This window comes from Pinus tabuliformis, chromosome 6 (assembly GCF_031772625.1).
Source record: "Pinus tabuliformis cultivar Carrire ecotype Pingquan chromosome 6, CPIR1, whole genome shotgun sequence".
NCBI classification, from domain to species: Eukaryota; Viridiplantae; Streptophyta; class Pinopsida; order Pinales; family Pinaceae; genus Pinus; species Pinus tabuliformis.
Genome location: NC_142292.1, coordinates 280,399,005 through 280,423,019, shown reverse-complemented (window position 1 = coordinate 280,423,019; position 24,015 = coordinate 280,399,005). Strand labels below are relative to the sequence as shown.

The window sequence follows — 24,015 nt, the reverse complement described above, 5'->3', positions numbered from 1 at the left end:
TCCACACCTCTTTCCCCTGCCAAAGATCAAGGAAAGATTAGCATTTGCATTTATAAAGCAGAAAGATTTAAAAAATGAGTTCTTTTAATTTACACATGCACACAACAGTTAGTACTCTCTAGATCAGATTTCATGCTTAGATGAGTTAAAAAATCACATGTGACAAATAGGGTTAAAATAAGGTTCTTCTGGAAGAAAAATGTGTCAATAAGTAGATAGAGGATTTCATGTTACCTTAAAAGCATTTTTAAATTTAGTCTTTCATTCCTACAAATAGGCAACATTTCTTTTCTCTCATGACAACAAAGGAAGGAAATATTGTATGCTTCACATATAGTGATGATACCTATTAAGTTTGTATGAACCCCGGGTTGATAATTAAAGTTGGTAGCCTTGGGAGTTGGAGCATTCTTGTTGCAATACTGAGGCTCATCAATTTTTGGCGCCGTTGATAGGGAGGTGTCAAAGTATGCGTTGCTTTATTCCCTAGTTGATTCATTTTTTGTTTTTACTTTTTTCAAAAACAAAAAAATAATTACATTAGACATATTTCATTTAAAAAATAGAAAAGTGCATTGCATTAGTGTTTTCATTCAATCATAAAAACAAAAAAAAATTCCAACACCAACCCACCCACCCATTTGATCACATGTTGCAGTAAGAGCCATATCACCATCCAGTTTTGCATGTAGAAGAAGAATAGATGGCAAAAATGTAGAAGAACTGGGTGGAGAAGATGACAATGAGGAATATTCTCTCTGATTGCCCATTCATGATACTGATGGTAGTGTGCACATGAAGAACATCTATCCATCTATTCTTCCAAAATTTCATGGTCTAAGGTCAGAGGATCTGGGAACCTTTCTCTTTGAATTTGAAATTGTTTGTAGATATTATGGTTACTTATTAAAGATTCAAAAACTGAGATTGTTTCCAGCAACATTGAAGGATAGAGCTCTTAAATGGTTCATGAGTTTAGGGACTAATTCAATAAGATCATGGAATGATATGCAAAAGATATTTTTGGGAAAATATAAAGATCATGATATTAAAGAAGAAATATTTGGAATGAACCAAAAGGAAGATGAGTGATCCAAGTGGCTCTAGAGACACATACAGGGCAAAGAGGACTCAGGAAAGCTCAAAAATCAAAGTGTTTGGATTATGCCCGAACCAGGACTAGAGCGTAGATCTCGTCGTCCTGATCGTGGCGGTGTGAACGGTTCATCAATCCGAGTCTGGATGAAGGAGATAGAGGCAGTCAAAGTTGGGTTGAATTTTTGATGACTACACAGGCTTAACAAAGACACAATTTGGCCTTTTCTAACAGATGGAATTTGGCCAACTCTAGCCAAATTCAGGGAAAAATCATGGCTTGATTAGAAAGACCCCTTCGGTTAAAAAAACGAATTTCCAAAAATGAGCCTTCGTTTTATTTACACAATATATATATATATATATAAATGGGGTGGGGGCCACCAACCCCGCCACCCCAACTCTCATCCGCATAGAAAAATAATATATGTGGTGGAGTGGCAGGCCATGACCCCCGACCCCTCCCACGAAACCACCACCACTATCCTGGCCCACCGTTTCATACATGGAGTCAATTAAAGGTGGGCCAGCCCTTGGGGCACGGACCTAACCACCACAATGACCGAAAGGGAGGTAGGTATGGGAGGCAGGCCACCCAAGGTGGGCCCAGCACAACCCACAACCAATTTAAAAAAAGCTGTAATGTATTAAATGGGAGGGGGTAGGTTTTGACTGCCCGACCTCCTCCATAATAAATGGATCTGTAACAACTCCGCCCAACAGAGTCCTTGGGTAATCCACCCGATTATTTTTATAAAAACCTAGTTTTCTCAGTGTAGGGAGGAGATGGAGGAATTAGGAGCACGCACAAATTTCGAGACAGAGGAGGCAGAATATTCTTTGATGCCCAAAGATTCTCCGGGGAGGTAAAAATTATTTTTGTCGGAACATAGTTAAGTTTACAGTCATTTTTCATGGTTTTCACAGGGATCATAATGGCGAGGTCAGATTTTCCTTTTGAGTTGTAGATTTCTAGTCCACCCATGGAGCAGAATCTTTGAGGAATCTAGGGGGAATCTAAAAGATTCCTTGAGCCCTAGATTCTCAATTTCTCAGAATTCAAAAATTTGACAATCGATTTTGCAGTATTTGACGCCACAATTCTGATGGTGTGTTTAGATTTTTCATTTGCTCATTTTATTTTCTAGCCACTTTTTTAAGTGGAATGCAGGTGTCAGCATTTATGTGCGAGCAACCATTTTCATGTGATTGATGCCTTGAGATTGATGCCATGGACAACTTTAGCAGTTTGAAATCCGCTTCTTTAGATGGCCCTTGGTTGTGAGGTATATGCAGTATGTTCATGTACTTCTTTTGCTACGCATTGTGCTACATAGATGCCTATTTGATGTTTGATGAGGGATCTTGTTTATTACTTGTTTTCATGATTCCTGGTTGATGTGACGCAGAATCGTCTATGTGATGTACTTGTTGTCATGATATTTCATGTTATGTTTTGAGATTCCTTTGTTGTATGTTGATGGGATACTTAGGTTGTCTTCGTGTATGTTTTCATTGAGATCCCTTTTTATGCCATGTTGGCAGGATGCTCATCATGCATGAGTTTGTGTCATACTAATAGGAGTCTTTTGATTGAGAGTTCCTATAGTGGAACATCTCTTGGAGCCACTCTTGCATGAGGGCATTTTCCTTGTATGATAGCGACATCACCTCTATGTACATCATCACTATTGACAACACTTAATGCAGCGGCCTACACCATCTTGACACTAGGGCCCGAAGACATAGTCCCTCCTGGATGAACTCTGTTATCAACGACTTATGTTTTCATGTGTTGATGGTTGTCATGTTCCTCTTCTTTACAGCATGCAAATGAATTCCTTTATGTTCTTTTAAAAATGTAATTTAACACATCACGAAAGTAAAAGGTCTTGGAAGGGTCCTTTGTAACACTTAGACTTGGATCAAGTGGTATCAAAGCGGTCTTTGCATGGATGTGAAGTGCAGTGTGAGAAATGGAACGTGTAGTGATAGAGGATGAAAAAGTGATGTACTAGTCCATGCTCAAAATTTCCAAAAGAGTGGAAATAATGTATGAAACTCTACAGAAAGAGACAGAGGAAAAGGAGCAATTGTAGCTTTAGTTGCAAGCCGTGGAAGAGGCCCTGGGAGAACTGAAGTGCAACAACCAAAGTCTTCAAATAGATAACGCTGAATTGAAGATGCTTCTACATGAAGAGAAAAAGGAGAAACAAAGTTAGCTATGACGGTTGCAAGCTAAGGACGAGGCCTTGGAAAAACTGCAGCATGACCCATGAGAGGTAAAATACAGTTCTTCAAATTCATGTATGTGTCCTGATGTTGATTTCGCTGTTTTTGAAAATCATGCCATAGGAATTGGCTCCAAATTGTTGAAGAAAATGGGGTATGAAGGGAAAGGCTTGGGCGTTAATGGCCAAGGCATTGTTAACCCCATCAAAGTAGAAGAATTACCCCGTCAGGCGGGACTTGGGTATGTTAGAAAGGAAGTTGGGGAATGCGTCGAGATAGCTAGCGAACCACCAGCAACAGATGATGAGCAGCCCTCATCAGTTCTTTCCAAGTCGACAGAGGAGGTAAAAGATGTTGATTTCCTTTATGTTTCATAGTCACATAGTATGATTTCTGTTGGAGATTTGGAGATCCCAATTACAGGGACAAACCTGAGGCTCCTTAGCAGGACGAGGCATGAGGAGGAAAAAGAACTTGGTGTTAATAACCAAGACATAACTCAACCTTTGGAGGTTGTGCATAAACATTGATTTACTAGCGTGAGATACACCAAAGGAGAATTCTCGAAGGTGTCAAATTCTTCTGAGACATTGTCGAAGTCGTCGAGGAAAGAGAATGATGGGAACACATCCCCATCATCCCATGGTAGTGGCCATCACAAGGAAAGAGCTAAGGCCAACTCTCCTCAAAATACTTACACCAGAGACATCAAGGAAAGGTATAACCACTCTCGAAATTCGAATGTTCATTTCAATTATGATCATGTTGTTAATGATGAACATAAAACATGGCATCAAAAGACATGTACCTTTTGCGGATTACATAACCACACATTTTCTAAGTGTTGGAAAAGAATGGCAGCACACAAAAGGATGAGGTGTGAAAGACCCTCTCAACAACAGGTAAAGAAACATGTTAAGTAGATATAGAGGAAGAAGACCTATTGTAGCCATTGCAACAAAAATGGCCATCAAAGTGCCACTTTTTGGAGGCTCCACTTAGAGCAGTACCTTAAAGACAAAGCGTCGTGCATGAACCAGGTGAAAAAATGGTTCGACAAGCAAAACCACCACAAGGAGGTGACGCATTCACATTGATAAGTGAAAAATGGTTTCTAGATATGTTAGTGTTTCATGGTCGTGTTTTTGTAAATCATTTGTTGCATTTTCAAATGTAAAATTGATGATGTGTTTTCCATCACTTGTTCAACAACAATGATGTCTGGTATTATTTTGAGTTGCATGTTAAACTCTAAAAGTGATGTCACGTTTCCATCACTTGTCAAAGAAACGATAGTGTTTGGCCTTATCTTTGTAAATAATGTGTTTCAGTGATGATGTGTTTTCCATCACTTGTTGAAGAAACAATGATATTTTGGCCTTGTTTTCATAACTAGGGTATTGCATCCATCTTGATGTAAACTTGACTATCGAGTATGTGCTATAAACTCATGACAAGTGTGGGACGCTTGGGTCATTAGTTGATCATGAAAGTAAAGCATGTAATTTGCAGAACAAAGTACTACTGGTTGCAGAGGTTGCAGGTGTTGGCTCATCGCTTAAGGCTCCAAAGAACAAAGGTGAAGGAGATGGGAGCGAGGCCTTTCAGGATGCTTGTGATGCAGACAAGGTATAGAAAAGTTGTTGATTATTTTTCATGCTTTTGGAGGACCAAAAGCTCCTTAGTGGGGAGGATTGATCCAGGTGGCTCCAGAGACACACATAGGATAGAGGACTCAGGAAAGCTCAAAAATAAAAGTGTTCAGATTATGCTCAAACCAAGACCAGAGCGTATATCTCATTGTCTTGATCGTGGTGGTGGGAACAATTCATCAATCTGAGTCCGGATGAAGGAGATAGAGCTAGTCAAAGTTGGGTTGACCTTTTTATGACTAGGCAGGCTTAACAAAGACACAATTTGGCCTTTTCTATCAGATAGAATCTAGCCAACTTCGGCCAAATTCCGGGAAAAATCGTGGCTTGGTTAAAAATACCCCTTCAGTAAAAGAAATTGAATTTCTAAAAATGAGCCTTCGTTTTATTTACACAAAAAAAAGTATATAAAAAAAGGGGGGTGGGGGCCACCAACCCCACCACCCCAACTCTCATCTACATAGAAAAACAATATATGTGGTGGAGGGGTGGGCCACGACCCCCGTCCCCTCCCACAGAACCACCACCATTATCTCGGGCCACCGTTTCATACATGGAGTCAATTAAAGGTGGGTCGGCCCTTGGGGCGCAGACCTAACCACCACAATGACTGGAAGGGAGGTAGTTACAGGGGGTGGGCTGCCGAAGGTGGGCCCAGCCCAACCCACAACCAATTTAAAAAAAATTGTAATGTATAAAATGGGAGGGGGTGGGGTTTGACTGCCCGACCTCCTCCATAATAAATGGATCTGTAACGACTCCGCTCAACGAAGTCCTTGGGTAATACACCCAATTTTTTTATAAGAACCCAATTTTCTAAGTGCAGGGAGGAGATGGAGGAACTAGGAGCGGGCACGGATTTCAAGATAGAGGAGGCAGAATATTCTTTGATGCCCAAAGATTCTCCGGGGAGGTAAAGATTATTTTTGTCGGAACATAGTCATGTTTACATTCATTTTTCATGGTTTTCCACAGGGATCACAATGAAGAGGTCAGATTCACCTTTTGAGTTGTAGATTTCCAGTCCGCCCATGGAGAAGAATCTTTGAGGAATCTAGGGGGAATCTAAAAGATTCCTTGAGCCCGAGATTCTCAATTTCTCAGAATTCAAAGATTTGACAGTCGATTTTGCACTATTCAATGCCACAAATCTGATGGTGCATTCAGATTTTTCATTTGCTCATTTTCTTTTCCAGCCACCTTTTTAAGTGGAATGCAGGTGTCAGCATTTATGTGCGAGCAGCCATTTCCATGTGATTTATGTTGTGAGATTGATGGCATGAACAGCTTCAGCAGTTTGACATCTGCTTCTTTAGATGGCCCTTGGTTGTGAGGTATATGTAGTACGTTCATGTACTTCTTTTGCTATGCATTGTGCTACACAAGTCCCTGTTTGATGATTCATGAGGGATCTTGTTTATTAATTGTTTTCATGATTCCTGCTTGATGTGACGCGGAATCGTCTATGTGATGTACTTGTTTTCATCATTTGTCATGTTATGTTTTGAGATCCCTTTGTTGTATGTTGATGGGATACTCAGGTTGTTGTCATGTATGTTTGCATTGAGATCCATTTTTATGCCATGTTGGCAGGATGCTCATCATGCATGAGTTTGTGTCATACTAATAGGAGTCTTTTGACTGAGAGTTACTGTAGTGAAACATCTCTTGGAGCCACTCCTGCGTGAGGGAATTTTCCTTGTATGATAGCGACATCACCTCTATGTACATCATCACTATTGACAACACTTAATGCAATGACCTACACCATATTGACACTAGGTCCCGAGATGTAGTCCCTCCTGGATGAACTCTGTTATCAACGACTTATGTTTTCATGTGCTGATGGTTGTCATGTTCCTCTTCTTTACATCATGCAGATGAATTCCTTTATGTTCTTTTAAAAATGCAATTTAACACATCATAAAAGTAAAAGGTCTTGGAAGGGTCCCTTGTCACACTCGGACCTGGATCAATGATAGCCTTGAGGATCTAATAGAGAGGTTCATGTATAATGTTAAGAGGGAAAAACTACATCATTTAGGATTTGACACAATAAAAACCCTCTTACTTAGAACAATTAGGGATGAGTGGACTGATCTCCTTGATCTCATGAGTAGAGGTGATGTATACCAATTATCATTTGAAGAAATTTGTGAAACATGCAAACACATATCAAGAGGAAGGGAAAGAGTAGGTAAATCAGAATCAAGATCAGTAAGTCAAGCTAAACTTGGAAATTTTCTTGATAACTCTAAAACATAAATTCTTAGCAATCTAAGTGAACGAGCAGAAATGTTAGGAATACAAAATGAACAAAAAGAAGATGTTGATATTTGTGTTATCCATGCAGAATCACATGATGTTAAATGTTTCTCCTCATTACTAAGGTTGAAGGAAGTTCACCAAGAAGACAATGGAGAAATTCAATTGCCAATGTAGCACTGTTATGTAGCTCCAAGAGGACCATGGTAGCCTAGTCAACCTAATATGATGCAAGAGCCTAATTCACAATTTCAAGGTTATGCATATCCACCTCAAAGTAATTGGGACACACCCTTTCCTTGGAAACATTGGCCATCTCAACCCCAAAACCAATTTTGGCAACAAGGTTGGCAAGGAACTTATGGGAGCCATCCACAATATCCTTGGTATTTTGCTCAATATCCTCCATACCCAACTCCATGTTATCCCTACCATTCATATCCACCACAACCACAACCCCAACCATAACCCCAACCACATATATCTCAAATATCCACTCCCACTCAACTATCTGTACCACCATTTCCAAACCCACACATTGAAGTAGCTCAGCCCAGTTACAATGATGAGGTACAAAACTTCATAACATCTCCTCTTGAGATCAATTGTTTTCACCATAGCTCAGGAAGAGTATTGCAAAAAAGAGATTATATTGATATCATTGAAGAACCACATCCAGAAGAAGAAGTTTCAAATGAAAAGAACACTAAATCATGGGCTCCACTTGATGAAGAGCAGACATCAAAATCAGAGATCAAGAGAGATCCCTCATGGTTACCATCAAATCCTCCATGTATTCAAGAGAAAAATAAGCAAAAAGAGGAATATTTGAAGGTCATGGTAGAAGAAGACATGAAGAATGATCCAGGTAAACAATCAAACCAAGGGTATGAAAGTTATGTTGAGTTTTGGTTCCAGACAATCACTAAGTTTCAACAACACTCTCTTCTTCAATTGCGCTTGATATCGTCAAAGTCAAAGCATTTGATCACTCAAATTCAAGTACATGTCAAAGCATACATTTCAATCCTACACATCATTTTGTCTGTAATATTGATGTGCACATGACTCCATTGGAAGTATTCTTATACTTGAGAGTAATTTTGTTTTTCAAGTAGAGTAAGGTAGAAAAAAATGAAAAATAAGAGGAAAAAAAGTAAAATATTAGGTGAAAACCTCCTTTGAGGTGCCTGAGATTGGCTCATTGATTGAAAAGCTCCATGAGGGAGTCAATGGGTTGTGAGGAAAGAAGAAAAAGAGAAAAAGGAAAATATCCTAGGTGAAAACCTCATTTGAGGTGCCTAGGCAGACTTACTAGTTGAAAACCTCATTGAGGTGGCTAGTAGGCCTAGAAGAAAAAAAGACAAAATAAAAAATTGTTTCTCCATGTATATCTCTGATGAATGCGTGTACTCTCCAACATGTGCAAGCAAAAAAGAAAAAGAAAAAGAAGTTGGTACCAAAAGAAAAAAATTGGTCAAGCCTAGTCAAAAGAAGTCAAATTTTGACTTTCTCCTCCTTTGATCAAATGCTCCAACAAGGGCAAGTCCATGAAAATCCTTCACCCTCATCTATTTCCACCATCTACCCATCATTATCAAGTTTTTCCCATTCAGTTTGCTTGTTGTCCTAAAAAACTATAGGAAGGCTCTATTTTACTACTGGAAACAAAAATACATAGAGAAGAAATTTGTTTTCTCCATAAATTTAAACCCATGCATCCATTTAAAAATTTGTTTCATGGGGAGATGAATATGGATGGTACTAACATGCCCAAGAAATTTCAGCAAATTCCGGTGCACGATTTCCAAGAAATCAGTGTCCATCACCTTCAACCATTTTTAGCTTTTATCGAGATTCGTGCATCCATGGTGAAAATTGTTTTTATGGAGAGGTGCATAATGATTATGGCAACATGCTTAGAAAGTTTTAGGTCAATCCATTCTACCGTTTGGGAGATAAGGACAAAACAAGTCTGCTACAAGAGGTTGTCCTGAATTACTACAAGAGTTTCCTATAGTACTACAGGAATTTTTGAAAATCTACAGGAAAGGCAGTATGATGGAAAAATTATGATGCAGGACTATTTTGGGATAGGAAAAAATGACATTGATTTCACCACATCTCAACCAACACATATCATGACCATGTCACTCTATGGCCACACCTTCCACTCATTCCAATACCTATTTACCCTCCAACAAAGAAATGACACAAACATTAAAAAAAAGGGCGGCTACAATAGCCTATTTGGAAGTAATAGTAGGTTTCAGGCCTAACCTTTAGCACCATGATTGAAAGAGGAGAAGAATAACTACATGCACAATGAAACTCCTCAAGATCTCAGCAACAACAAAGGAAGCCATCACCTGCACATAAACAAGAGGACAACCCATCAGCAAAATAAGATCAATAAAAAAGAAAAAGGTGGTCAAGAAGATATACCTAAGTCATGAGAAGCACAACAACATTGACTCGGGAGTAACATGCATGTCTCTCCAACAACCATCAGGTAGGTACATGTATGCAATATTCTTGACCTCTTCTCTTGAACATATTATAGTTAGAAATTTGTTGTCAATGCATGAGAGATGAGGTTTTATAAGCTAAGGATGGGTCAGCAGTCTCAACCGCCTTTAGCTAGTTAATTGCAGCTCACTCCTTCACTCACGCAATGTTGAAAAGTCAAATTATGAAGGGTGTTGATTTCAAGTAATGAGGACAGCAGTTAAAAGAAGAATTTTTTGCAAAGGTGAAGTCACCATAGCACTCCAAGCCCTCCATCCACTTCATATTCACTATCTATCCATCATTCATCCATCCCATTTCATAATTTCAAAAACAAACCCTACACTTTGTCTCACCTTGAAAATTTCTTGAAAAGCAAACTCAACATCTTCTCCATTTTCACAAACCTACATCATTTCTCATCACTCCCATATAGTTAGAAGACTCTGAAGGAAGAATGAATGAATGTTGATACAAGAAGGAAGAAATGAACAAATTGTGCTAAAAACCAAAAAAAGGCAGTGCCTACAAGAGACTTAATCAAAATAGAAAAATCCAAGGCCTTTAGGCAATCATCTAGGCCACAAGAGAGAATAAGAAGGCAACAAAAGGAAATGAGGCATCCCCCATCAAAATAGAACTCAAACCGCAGTGATGAAAAGAGACTTTCCAAGAGGTCTCTAATATCTTTCTAGCTTTCGTCCAAGGCCTAAAAGATTTTATAAAAGTGAGAGAAAGGTATGGGAGTCAAGTTAAGGGCCTACCCTAGGCAAATACTACCATTTATGCTCAAAAAGGGTTTCTTGTAGTTTTAACAGGGTTTCTTGTAGGTTTCCTTTAGTTTTGACAGGAATTATTACAAGATGTCCTAGTTCTCATCTAAAGACATTTTGAAGGTTTCAAAGGTTTTGAAATGGTGGAACAAGGTAGTAGAAGGTTGATAAGGATGTGGAAGACCTTGCCAAACTAGAAAATATTCAAGAACCATCTTGAATAAGGGGAAGAAAGCAAACTAATGGTCTCAAGAAACAAGGATTTTTCTTTGCACAAATGTGTTTTTGGGCTTGTCCTTGTAGAACTTACAGCCAATTTTCTGAATGCACAAGATAGAGGCCACGAGGGCCATGAATGAGGCACAATGAGGTCACTAAGTTTCTCAGAGGATGAGAAATACTTTCAGTAGGGGGGTATGATGGGCCTCTAAAATAGACATAAATTAAGGTCCATGCCTCTAAATTAAACATAAACTAAGGCCTATGACCATTGTTCAACACATTAAACCTCTGTTTTTGCATTAGATAGTGTATTTTTAACTTTAATATATTCATTAGGAAGGTTTATGAATAATTGCATTTTTGTGCCTAATATTATTTATTTTTGTGGAATATTATGAGAATATTGGCAAATTATGAAGATTTGGAGGAGGAGATAATTTAGGGACTTGATCCCTACTACATGAGGATCACTACTAAATAATAAATCAACAATATATCATGGAATTATGGAATAGATTGTGGAACTCCAATGATTGAGAAAATCTAGGAACGCGTTCCTTGCCATTTAATGCAGATTCCTAGTATTGGGAAACAGATCCACTAATTAAGGTATTTTGGTGGGGAAAGCTTCCTCCATTCATCGAGAATAATTCCTAATCATTTTGTATAAGTACCAAGTCGAATTTTCCTCTAGGGATGTAATTATATTGATGAAAATAATGAAGATTAGTGTCACGTTCAACTTCCAAATCTTTTTCTCTTCCATAGGTCTCTAAGTTTCCTTGGGATTTTCCATTATAGGAGCCTCAAAGCCCTTTTGTATCATTTTATTTCCTTCTTTTTCACTTCTTATTCACATGCTGCATCTCTTGTTTTTATTTCTTTCTATTTCTACATTTAGTATTAATGATTTCTTGTTGTAGGATTGGGTTAAATGGTTGATGTAAGTTATTTTGCAGGATCACAAGAATCATTTAATCCTTGGAAAATATTTGGAAGGTCATAGTAATCATTGAGCTCCTTGGATTAGTTTTGTTATTCTCAAATCTAGATTTCAGGAACTCTTTTGTGGCAACTAGCAGTAAATTTTAGTTATTTTTAGAGTATGCTAACGAGCTTCAATCGAGTTGGATCCACTTGCATTAGATCAAAAACACATTCTAGTTCATAACAAAAATTACCCCATTGTATTTTCACTAGATTAGGTTAGTCATTTTATAGATTTAATAGCTCACTAGTTCTCGAATTTCTAGATTTTCGACTAGTAATTTTCTGCTGTTTTTTAACAAGGGTTAACAGAGGTATTTTTGAGTGATTCGACTTGGAATGGGGACCTAAGACATCCTAGTCAATAAAAAAAATTTCCCATCCAATTTGGATTTGATTTTCTTGGTCATTCAATGAATTATAATTTCGTATAGTAAATTTGTAACATCCTGTAGTAAAACAGGGGATCCTATAGGAGAACTAGTGGATCATGTAGGAGAACTAGTACATCCTGTAGGAACTCCTGTAGTGGCCTTTTTTGAGCCTAGATTGAGAAAAATCATCATTGAAGTTGGGATTAGGCCCCTACTTGACCTCCATGCCATCAAGACCATTTTAACCCTCTTCCTCCACACCTATCTCCCCTACCAAAGATCAAGGAAAGATTAGCATTTGCATTTATAAATCAAACAAATTTAAAAAATGAGTTCTTTTATATTTACACATGTACACATCATTTAGTACTCTCTATATCAGATTTCATTCTTAGATTAGTTAAAACATCACATGTGACAAATAGGGTTAAAATAGGGTTCTTGTACAAGCAAAGTGTGTTAATAAGTAGATAGAGGATTTCATGTTACTTTACAAGCATTTTTAAATTCAGTGTTTCAGTCCCACAAATAGGCAACATTTCTTTTCTCTCGTGACAAAAAAGGAATGAAACATTATATGTTGCACATATATTGCTAATACCTCTTAAGTTTGTATGAACCCCAGGTTGATAATTAAAGTCAGTAGCCTTGGGAGTTGCAACATTCTTGTTGCAATACCGAGGTTCATGAATCATGAAGGTGGAAAATCATTAAAATTTATCATAATGAAAGAGGAAAATTAAAAATTGTCTCAAAGATACATAGACAATAACCAATTTCTATGAGAACCATCTCTACAAGAGAACGAGGTGGATGAAGAGAAACATTAATATGTAATGCTCATAAAATGTGATGAAGAAATTGAATTTTCTAGAAGAACCGCTAAGATAATCTAAGTTATAAGGACTAGAATTATAGCTAACAATGAGGAATGTTCATGAGTAACTAGTGGAGGAAAGGTACCCATAGCATCTAAAGAGACAAGGATGAGTTTTACAAAGGGCGATGATGATAATGAAGTTGTAATTAGGGGATAAAATCCATGCTATTTGTTAGAGATGTAGACAAACCTCAAGGACAACATTTAGAATTGATGATCATACATTTTGAGTATCAGATTATTTTCTTAGAGGAATGATTGATAAGGGAAAAAATAGAAAAAATCTGCATAGAGTTTGAAAATATAGTTCAAGTTAATTTCACTGATTTTGATGAGCAGTTGAATTTCCTGGAGGAAAAGTGTGATATCCCTTGACTTAGATTTTATTTTTGAATATTGTATATGCCAAGTGTGTTTGATTTTCTAACTTTAAGACTTAATTGGGATTGGTCTATCAGTATTCGGTTATTGATAATTATCTTATGTAAATTTGTTTTGTTAATTTTCTAACAAAAAGATATAGAAAATAATCCTAAAGCTATAGTTGGTTGAAGAGAAACAATGGGTTGTAAGTTGATGATTGAATTTAATTACCCTTGATGGTGTAAAACCTAGGAATCTAACCTAAGGATTATATAATTAAATTATGAAAATTTATTGATCAATAACTCTTCCAGTAAGACAAGACACTATATTAGGAGGCTCAGGAGGATGGGGCTAATTAGAACCAAGTAGCTACCTACCACTTGATGGATAAGGAGGAAGTAGTTACTAGCTACCAAAAACAATTGGAAAAGCGTATATTTATTATCTTATATTGTAGGAGACTAACACAATGATGAATTGAGGTGGGAGGTATAGTGACCAAAAGAAAGAACAATGGATAATTTACTTGTAGGCTATTGAAGCTCAAGGGGATACTTTGAGCAGAAGGAGTCAAGGTTGGGTGGAGCTTGGCAGCTCCTATTATTACTTTCCAGGACAAATCAACAACTTTGTACCTTGATTAATTTGTTTTTTTTATTAAATTTTATTTGCTAAATGCTTTTATATTGTAAGTATTATGTAGAAGAAAGTTTTTTATGAAGAATATATACAAACAAAACAAAGGTAATAGAAATAAAGTTTTGCAAGCATTAAAAATGGTTTAAGTATTCTGTGTGTATATAGGTATCGAATAATAAAACATTCTAGTGTGATTCTCTGAAGTAGAATAGGTAAATGAATGACCATGCAAATAATTATGGAGTGCTTTGTAATGAGTAGATACTTTAAATGCCTAGGAAAGAATGTAATGAAGAAGTAGTTTGGAATAAAATATGGTAAATTAGTGAATTATATATTTTTAGTTAATGGAGCATATTCGAAGAATTATGTTAGTTATATAATTATAAAACTTTCCTTCACTATACACACACACACACACACACTGAAGGAAAGTTTTATAATTATAGAACTAAAAGAACCAAATAGTATGGACAAAATTGATCTAACATTGTTCAAACAAAAGGAATAGAAATCGAGCCATAACTATAGCATAAGCTTGTTTTTAATTGTAAGAGGAATGAGAATAAATATTTATTTAAATATTTTTTGATGATGATGATGATGATGATGATGGTTAACGTCCACTGAGACCAAAATTTGGTCTATTGGACCTAAATAAATGAATTATTTAGTTTGATTTAAGATTTTATTCCTATGCTCAAAAAGATTGGAGAGAAGCCTCCTGAGCTCACTATAATTTTGACAATGTAAAAGGCTAGGAAGGTCAGTATTGCAACAAATATTTTGAAACTAAGATCTAATGTGATTGTACACGGGGCACTCTAAGAGGAAGTGGTTTTCATCCTCGATGTTCATATTCTCAAAGAGATGGTAGAACCTTTCCATCCATGGTGTTTTAGGAACTGCCCAATGAGCCATTTCACTATGGAGCTCATGAGAGTTCGTTCTAATCTTGGCTATATTAATTTTCTTCTTTGAGCTAGTTAAAACAGAGAGATACTTTTGATCTTCTAGGGTGGGTTTGATGACCTCCTTATAATTCTTTACAAAAAGCTTATGATAAAGATAATACATTAAAGTAAATAATTAACAATGGAGAAGTAATAGTCCACTCTTTAAATTTGTGTCAAAAGATGAAGAAAAACTTGGTAGTGGGTTTAAACCCTTTATTATAACTATTTTAGAAATTATAATAAATACTACAAACATGAAAATTTTAGGAAATACATCTTCAAAATACACGAAATAACTAGGAAAAATATGAAGATATAATTATACAACAATTTCCTTTGAATTAATAAATAGAAAGAAAATAACTTTACAAATTATAGGCTTTCAGTAATGGGCGAAAAGACCCATATCATAAAGTTCCCAAAACAACCATTTTGTACTAAAGTGTTTCAACCTTAGTCCTTTTTAATAATACACTAAGAAGAATTGTAGCCATAAACCAAAAATAAATACCCCTTAAGGTGACGATTTGAACAATTTTCCATGGTGGAAATTAAAGAAGAATCAAGGAGTATCCATGTTCAACAGGAGATAATCAATGACAGACATTTAAGACTCGAACATAAGGTGCAAGTGCATTTGACCTGTAAAGGAGGATGTCGAACTTGTTAAAACTAGACAAGATTGTAAGAGCCCTATCCTAGGGTCTTCTAACAGATCTATTTCTCTAGAATTTAAATGCAATAAGAGGCAATAATTTACTTTCTTACAAGACTTTTAAACAATGAAAATTTTACCATTTACATTCTAATCCTTATAACTTATGGTGAACATTTCATTTTAATAAATTTACATGAGTAATCTATAGAGGAATACTTGTACCAATGGCTGGTGGAGATGCCTTTGAGCTGCTGCTCCTGCTAAACACTCCTCTTGACTAACCCAACTGGATTTACCTCCCAGCCAACTAGGAAATAATTCCTAGCCCAGGAAACCTCCACAGGTTTCCTAGCCCTCTGAGCCCAAGTCCAACTAGATGTAGTGTGTGTGTCCAAGATGAATGATCCAGACCAAGATGAATAATATTTCCCTCCTCTCAACAACCCAAGAAACCTCCACAGGTTCCTAAGGTCTCCAAAAATCACAACAAATCCTAAAATTACAACCAACCCAAGTCACAACCAATTCCCAAAATCAAGCAAGACCCCACATGCCCTTTTCTCCCTTACTCCTTCCCTTTTATACCCTCCCTCTCTTCTCCTTCTCAACCACCTCTCATTAATGTCATTAACTTCTAATCCATCCTTACAGTTGAATTCTCTTCTCCCAAGTAAATCTGGGAGTACATTTGGAAATGGGATATGAATATAAAATTGGGAAATTAATGGGAGAGGACCATGTCTTCTCCTAAGTAAATGTGAGAGTACATTTGGTAATGTGGGATGAATATATCTATATCTATATCTATCTATCTATCTATATATATAGATATATATATATATATATATATATATATATATATATATATATATATATATATATATATATATATATATATCTATATCTATATACATATCTATATACATATCTATATATATATATATCTATATATATATATATATATATATATATCTATATATATATATATATATATATATATATATATATATATATAGATATAATTTGAAATAATGGAAGGAGACCATATCCTACCTAAGATTCAATTTGAGAAGGCAAGTTGGGAATTTGAATAATAGCAACAATGAATTTTATATTAGTAAATAAATTTATAGTTTCCAAAATGAAGGTATTCACCAATATTTCTCAATATTTTCAGGTGATGTAAACATTAATAAAATTTGCATGATAAGATTTAAGTGGGGCATTACATACACCCCTCTTTCAGAAAACTTTGTCCCGAAGTTAGAGTGAAAAGATACAAGGAGTTCGAAGGCATAACAAAATAGAGAGAGTTGTAGTAGTAAAATTGATAAGTCAGACAATGACATTACTTTCCCCCAAGAGTATCCAATTGATCTATATCCTCCTATCCATCATGACCTACTTTCGTTCCCACCCTATCCTTCCTTTGTTGCTTTATCAGTGGCAATGGCCATACTAACCACTAATAAAACCAACATGGTGGAAGCGTCGACTATATCAACCTAACTTCCCCAACAGGCAACTGGCAATCGTCATCACACATCTAGGGGAGCGTGTCCACCACTGGCCTCCCATGATTCCAAGTTTTGGAGGATACACGACGGGAAATGCCTCCACCCCTCCTTCACAACTACGGTCAATGCCCTAACATGGACCACACTACAAAGCTGGTTGGAATTGTCATCGAATAATCCAATCAGGTAGTCTTGCCACCTGTCATTTGCATCTTACTCATGTCATATGAGTGCATATCAAGAAGATACCAAACGTAATAGAAAAATGTACATTATACCTTCCTAATGATATGTCTCGACTTTCCCTCAATGGAAGAGTAGATTTCGGCTATCATATAGTTCTTTCCCCCTACGGGTTAGCTCTCATTCATGCATTTATATAACAACAAGATATATAATCCTCATGTTATTAAGTCTAGTATCCATGTGTCAATCTTGCAGTTCATACTGGAAATAAATCATAAATTCACTAAGTCATTCATTTAAACCAATCATATCCACTTGAGCCATATATGAAACAAAATAATTCTGATAAGTCACGCACTAGATAATTCACCACTAAGTGAGTCATACATTTAGGCCATACATCAACCATTTCCATCATCAATATCAAATATATCAATTGATTTATATAAGTAGTTTCACGTGTCCAGCCAAATGCATCAATATTACATAATGTTCATAAATAATAACATGGGGCTGCAAAATAAAGTCTTAGCATGGGTAGCTATCTAAGTCAAAATGGGCATCATAGATGCTCATGTGACAACCTTGTGAAACCCCTTGATAACAATTAGAGTTGAAACAGATTCAACTGTCCACCATGGAAAATAGCATTGGAACCCAGATATGCTATAAGGTGGTACCAAAACCAAAATATTGGCAAGCAACTGATTAGTGCACTATCAATTCCACTAGAAGGTGCTAGTATAAGTTTCATGCATATAAATACCTTAGTGAATATAAAAGTCTCACTCTTCCAATTTGCTGGCTTTTCATCTTCCAAACCAATTAGTTAACTTGAAAATAAAAGACTCAAAACTTCAGAAACTGTTTCCCTCATGATTTTCATACTTTTTTTTTTTTTGTAAATTGAGAGAAATGTCCTCTAAATGTCAAAGGTTTTATATATTTAATCATTGTTTACTAGTACTAAAACAATTTCATGATATATATTGCAGCTCACAATATGACCAGACAAATGAGAAATAAATAAATGAATGGAATAATTGCCTTTGCCCTGCTGCTATTAGTATTTCCTTTCTAAATGGCACCGCATTTCTAAAGATGCCTACTCCTTTCACAAGTGGCTAGTGACCACAAAAGTTGCGAAGAAAGTTGAGGGTCCTTTTATCCAAAACTAGAGACACATTATTTTTCACGACATTTTTATTCAACACTAGAATAAGGGTAAAAGTGTATTCTAATATTTTCATTGGTCTTTTATTGACTAAATAAGCTTCCATTCTAAAATCCCAAATTCTCTACGAATTGATCTTCTCATTTAATTTAAGATTATTAAAAACAACTATCACAGTAAGCCTTACACAAGTCCATGGTATTCAATCTATGTTTTCACTAGATAATTCCACCACTCATAGAATAATCATTAACGTGACATATAGGATATTTCAACACATCCTAATCTGAATTCCCATGCTTCATAGTCGTTTACTTCTCAAACTCGAGATTTGTTATTATGATTTCCTCCATGAAGAATGACAAATATACTATCTGAAAGATAATCCTACTATCCGAATGGAAAATCTACTATATCTTAAATAAGAATAATGATAATCTGCTATCCATAGAATTAAAAGCCACCCTCGTATGTAAAATATAACTGACTACCTTCTTTAGATTGGGACACATTTTGGGTATAATTTACTAGCTCAAAACTGCAATTTTCAGTGCAAATATTGTTCACACCATCCATATATTTAATAGACACTGAGGTTGGCATAAAAACAAAGACCTCAGGTATAGATTAGTGGGAACAAAACTGCAATTTTCAATGTAAAATATAGTTCACCTCATTCTTCAATCAGAATTCTGAGACCATTACAGAGTTTGTTCAAAATGTTCAAGTGACACATCCTTTAGCCAAATCTAATCATTGTGATGTCGCATAATTAACTATAAAATTAATGCACTTGGGCTGCATGTTGAAATAGAACAACTACATCTTCACAAACCAATCATCATATCTTGACCATAGATCCCCTTGAATGTCGAGAAAGTGACCTTGCCCATAACTATCGATCTATTTGCAACCTGCTAACTTTCCTATAATTAATCCTTTGGGTCAGGGGCCAAAGTCATCCAATCATAATCATATATTTTCCATGCATCTTCTCAGATAAAAGAGATATAACGAATCATCAGAGTCATTGGATCAACACCCTTTATCAATCTACTCATTTTAAGATGATACAATATCACGCTACAATTACATCAACAAACTTCCAACCACCAAATGCCAACAATACACATGCACGGGAACTCTCTCTCACATGCTCTTCCTGTTTAAAAACAACTTCTAAGCAATAATATATTCAACTTGAAAAACATCAATAGCAGTATCATACCCACATCAATAGTACCTTTATATTACTGATATCTTAAGTACTTCTGACTGTTTGAAGATACTAAGAGACTTGATCTGAATTTTGCTCTGTTCTGCTCTACTCTACTCCTTTTGAATTGTTTGCTTTAAGTCTGATTATGCTAAGGTGTCTTACGCAACACTGGTTCAGAGTCCTAGACCTTATTAGCATTATTCATAATATTTTCTACCACACTCTATATAGTCCAAAGAGAACCCAAGCAATAGATCGATTCAAGTTATGCCAAGTTACTCCTTAGCCACAAGTTTAAACTTTAGAACATGTTATCCTAGGCTAGATCACTGGTTAAAAACACTGTTGGTGTTCTGTTTAAGCGTTGTGTACATTTTACCTGCCTACCAACACCTCATTTTGTTTGCTGGGTTAGTGTTTTCCATGTAAAATGCTACAACTAAATTTCTCCCTGAACGCACAGTTGGTCAAACTAGAGCAGTAATTATTCATTTATGGCTTTGCAGGTCCACTATATGGGTTTGAATGCAGTGCAATAGGATGGTACAGGCTACAACCATATATTCTCAAGCCAATGCATTTTGGCATACATTATAGCCACCACATGCTAATGTAAATATTTTATAACGGTCTTGCAATTGGGGAACATTGACTGCAAGGAAAGCGACTTCATACAGACATTTAAAATTCTGTTTATAAATGCATACAAGTTGTTCTTTTGTGATTTGTTGATTAACTACAACCTGTGTCGTTGATCAATTAACTACAGCCCTCACTATCCAAACACGTGGAGACAATTATTTAGCATGATAGCTTTATAATTGACTAATTGCACCTTGATCACAGTGATATCAATGAGAAGCAGTATCAGTAATTATTATTTTTCTTGAAAATATGCATATATGTTTTTAATGAGCAAAGAAATGGTTGAATGAAGTATTGTGATTGCACATTCAAACAAAAAAGATGGCATTGTTTATTTTTAACACAATATAATGTCACTTATATCCTTGGTTGAAAATTTGCCTTGGCACCATAAGCAGGTAAAACAGGCAGTCAAGCCATTGAAACCAGATTTCCAGAAAGCCATTCAGCCCATGTCATGAATTCACAATGTAAATTTTGATCTCAGATTGTGATTGTGATATGCAGAGACAATAAATTTTAATTCTGCAAAAGATTTGTGTTGGAAAGATGGACAGGCCATAGGCCTACATTTTAGGGATCATTTTCACACAAAATTTGGGATGCACAACTCAAATAATGGTGTATTTGCATGAGACTTGTAAAAGATAATAAAATCTCCAGTTGGTATTCTAAAATAGTCATCCAATTACAATGCAAAGAAACTAAAAGCAACCTTGACATAACTTGTTAATAACAGTGAGCGACATACAATACTCACAGAAGAAGCTTCCATGGTAGCTCCAACAATCCCTGGAGGAAGATAGAGTCCAGTAAATGGAAACAATAATCCAACTGCTATGGGGATACCCATTATTACATTATAATCCATAGCCTAAGAATGGTTAAGTCTGATTTGTGTGAATGTGCTCTTTGAAAGGTCAACGACAGTAATGACATCTTCCAAACTGCTTTTCATCAGTACTATGCCAGCAGCTGCATGGATATATTTGTACCAACAAGAATTACAACCACATCAGCAGCCACTAGTGCTAGAGAATCATTGATACCATAGCCCAGCATTGCAGTTCAACATCGATCTCTTGCACGAAAAGATTTCCAGCCAAAACAGTTTCAGGATTACTTGGGGCTGCCCCCAAAAGCGACAACAAAAATTCAGAACTTTATAAACTAAATACTTTAACCATAATGTTAATTGTAATATGATTACCCTTATCTATGCATGATTAGTGAAATTTACACTATCTTTCTGAATTTCAAGTAAACCCAAGAGTTAATCGAGAATTGGGACCATCTCTGCCCCCAACTACATCAAAAAACATATATAAAATAATTCAAATACAAAGTCAAAGAATGAAAAACATCGATTAATAAATATATATAATGGTATTGGAATAATTGAAAACTTATTTAATTTTCTGCAAGCCTTAAAATATCGGTTTAAGAGATATCACGAAGATCATTGTTGGCCACAATCATGCAGGTATCAATATAACCTTCAAATATATTTAAGTTGCTTGTTATGGGTCCCGAGGAAGAACCAAAACAATGAGAACAAAATGTTCTCTTATTAGAATAGATGTTCTATAATATTTGATGTTCCTTACTCGCTGAGCATCTCCCTCCAATTTATGGGTAGTGGGCACCTATGCCTACGCCTATGCCAACTACCAGTTCCCACATTTTCCCATCACCAATACATTGGCAAGCTTTATGTGGACACACTGACCAAGAAAGCAAGACTTTGGCTCGGCATACTTTCACCAATTCCAACTCGTATGGTAGTCTATCATATCAAATGTACGAATTTAACTGCTCCATTGACCTTTAGTATCAACAATCTCCATGCTTCTCCCTTACCTATCACATCCATACATTCTGACTCTCAGAGGTGAATTTGAGAATCAGATATTGGCAGACTGATATTGAATCCTATTGGTGTTAAGAATTTATCTATACATTGTGTTTTGCAAGTGGGCATATATTAGGTATGAGGTGATGTGATTCAGTAATCATATGGTATATTCGGTGGCATGGTATTCAGATATTGTATTTTAGTATAGTAGAGTGGTTGGATCAGTGGGAGCAGAAAAACATCGGTGCATAAATGGCCTTATATCTCGGGAAATATTAAATCTCAACTTAAACTGCATATCTGATACTCTCAGTGTGTGCTATGCATCCACATCCACCAGCGTAATGGCAATAGCAAACAACTCTTGGGACTAGGGTACTATGATAATCTAATTCTCAACATAGATTTCTCTTTGGCAATATCTCGATTGCTCTGTGATGAATGGACGCATGGCAATGTTTACAATATGCTTGCATCGATTCCTTCGCCTTAGATATTTTAGCAACCCCAACTGTCAATCTTGTCCCTTTGATAATGAAGGTGAATCCAGTCAGGCAGCTGCTTCTTATTTTTGCCAAATTCAAGACTTTTCTCAAGATAATAATCCCCGTTGTAAAAGAAGACGAATGCTTCTATTTCCTGGAGATGAGGCTTTTGGTCAATCATGTATGGCGTTTGATGATCCCTTCCACCAGCATGGATCCATAAGGAACAATTCTGGCTATGACAGCTTCAGAAGTGCATGTGAGAGCATGCAGTTCCCTGAATCAAGTTCAAGTTCTCTGAGGTTATCTGGTAATGATGACTTTCTTGGCTCCAAAAATGTATGCATGGAACAATGCCCTGAGAAATGGATGCCAAAATATATTACGGAACAGCTTCTTCAGGAGTCAAGTACGGATGCTCTTTGCAGTCTTCTCCTGCTGTAGCATCTCATCTTCTTGTAGATTCTCCATTTATTATGGCTACGTGGACAATTTTGTTGGACACACGCATGCCTTATGGTAGTCTATCACTTGGCTGCGAGGAACATTTGGATCCTATAGGCATAGGCTCATTTTATAATGAAGGGGAAGCAGATATTGTCGTGCAGCATGTGAGATCTCTTATTTTTGCTGGAGTGATGCCAATGGACATTGCCATGTAGTCCCCTTATATAGCTCCAGTCCAGCTCTTGCATGAACAGCTTGATCAAATACCAGAAGTTGCAGGCATCCAGGTTGCAAGCATAGCAGAGGTGAACATTTCCGAGGGAAACGAAACCTTTGGTGCACCCGTGCAGATTGTCATGGAGAAGCAGGAGGAGATCAGTGATTTAAAAATTTTATCGGGCTTGAAGTTCCCTGTTGATTTTTGTGTTGCGGTCAAGATGCTAGATGAAAACAGAAAATAGGCAGATGATGAATTTTAGAGTGAAGTTGAACTAATGAGCAAAATCAGGGTTCAAACATGAGGGCTTTGCCAATTATCCCAACTGAAGATGAAATATCTTCCCATGGCCCAGAACAATTGCCTGTCAACAGAATATGCTAGACTTATAATAGTGTTGACGAATACTTGTCCACACACTTTCATTTGGTTCGTGAGGACTGCTTCGCCTCTCTGAGGCATGCTATTCAGGACTTCCGCAAGAATCTTGTCCCAGATAATATTAAGAGAGACAAGGAAGTGAAATTAATGTGGATCCAATGTGGGGATCAAGGTCTGGAGCACTGCATCCGTTTCAGAGCAACAAAAGAGAATCCAGTTGATTGGAGCTCGTCGAAACAAATTATGTCTGGTGCACTGCTGTGCATTTCCTCTGATGGATTT

General features: G+C 36.4%; 1 pseudogene; it reads left to right on the top strand.

The window, feature by feature from the left end:
- The first annotated feature begins 5,812 nt into the window (after positions 1-5,812).
- LOC149258446 (uncharacterized) lies at positions 5,813-23,132 on the top strand (annotated as a pseudogene).
- Positions 23,133-24,015: the final 883 nt, after the last annotated feature.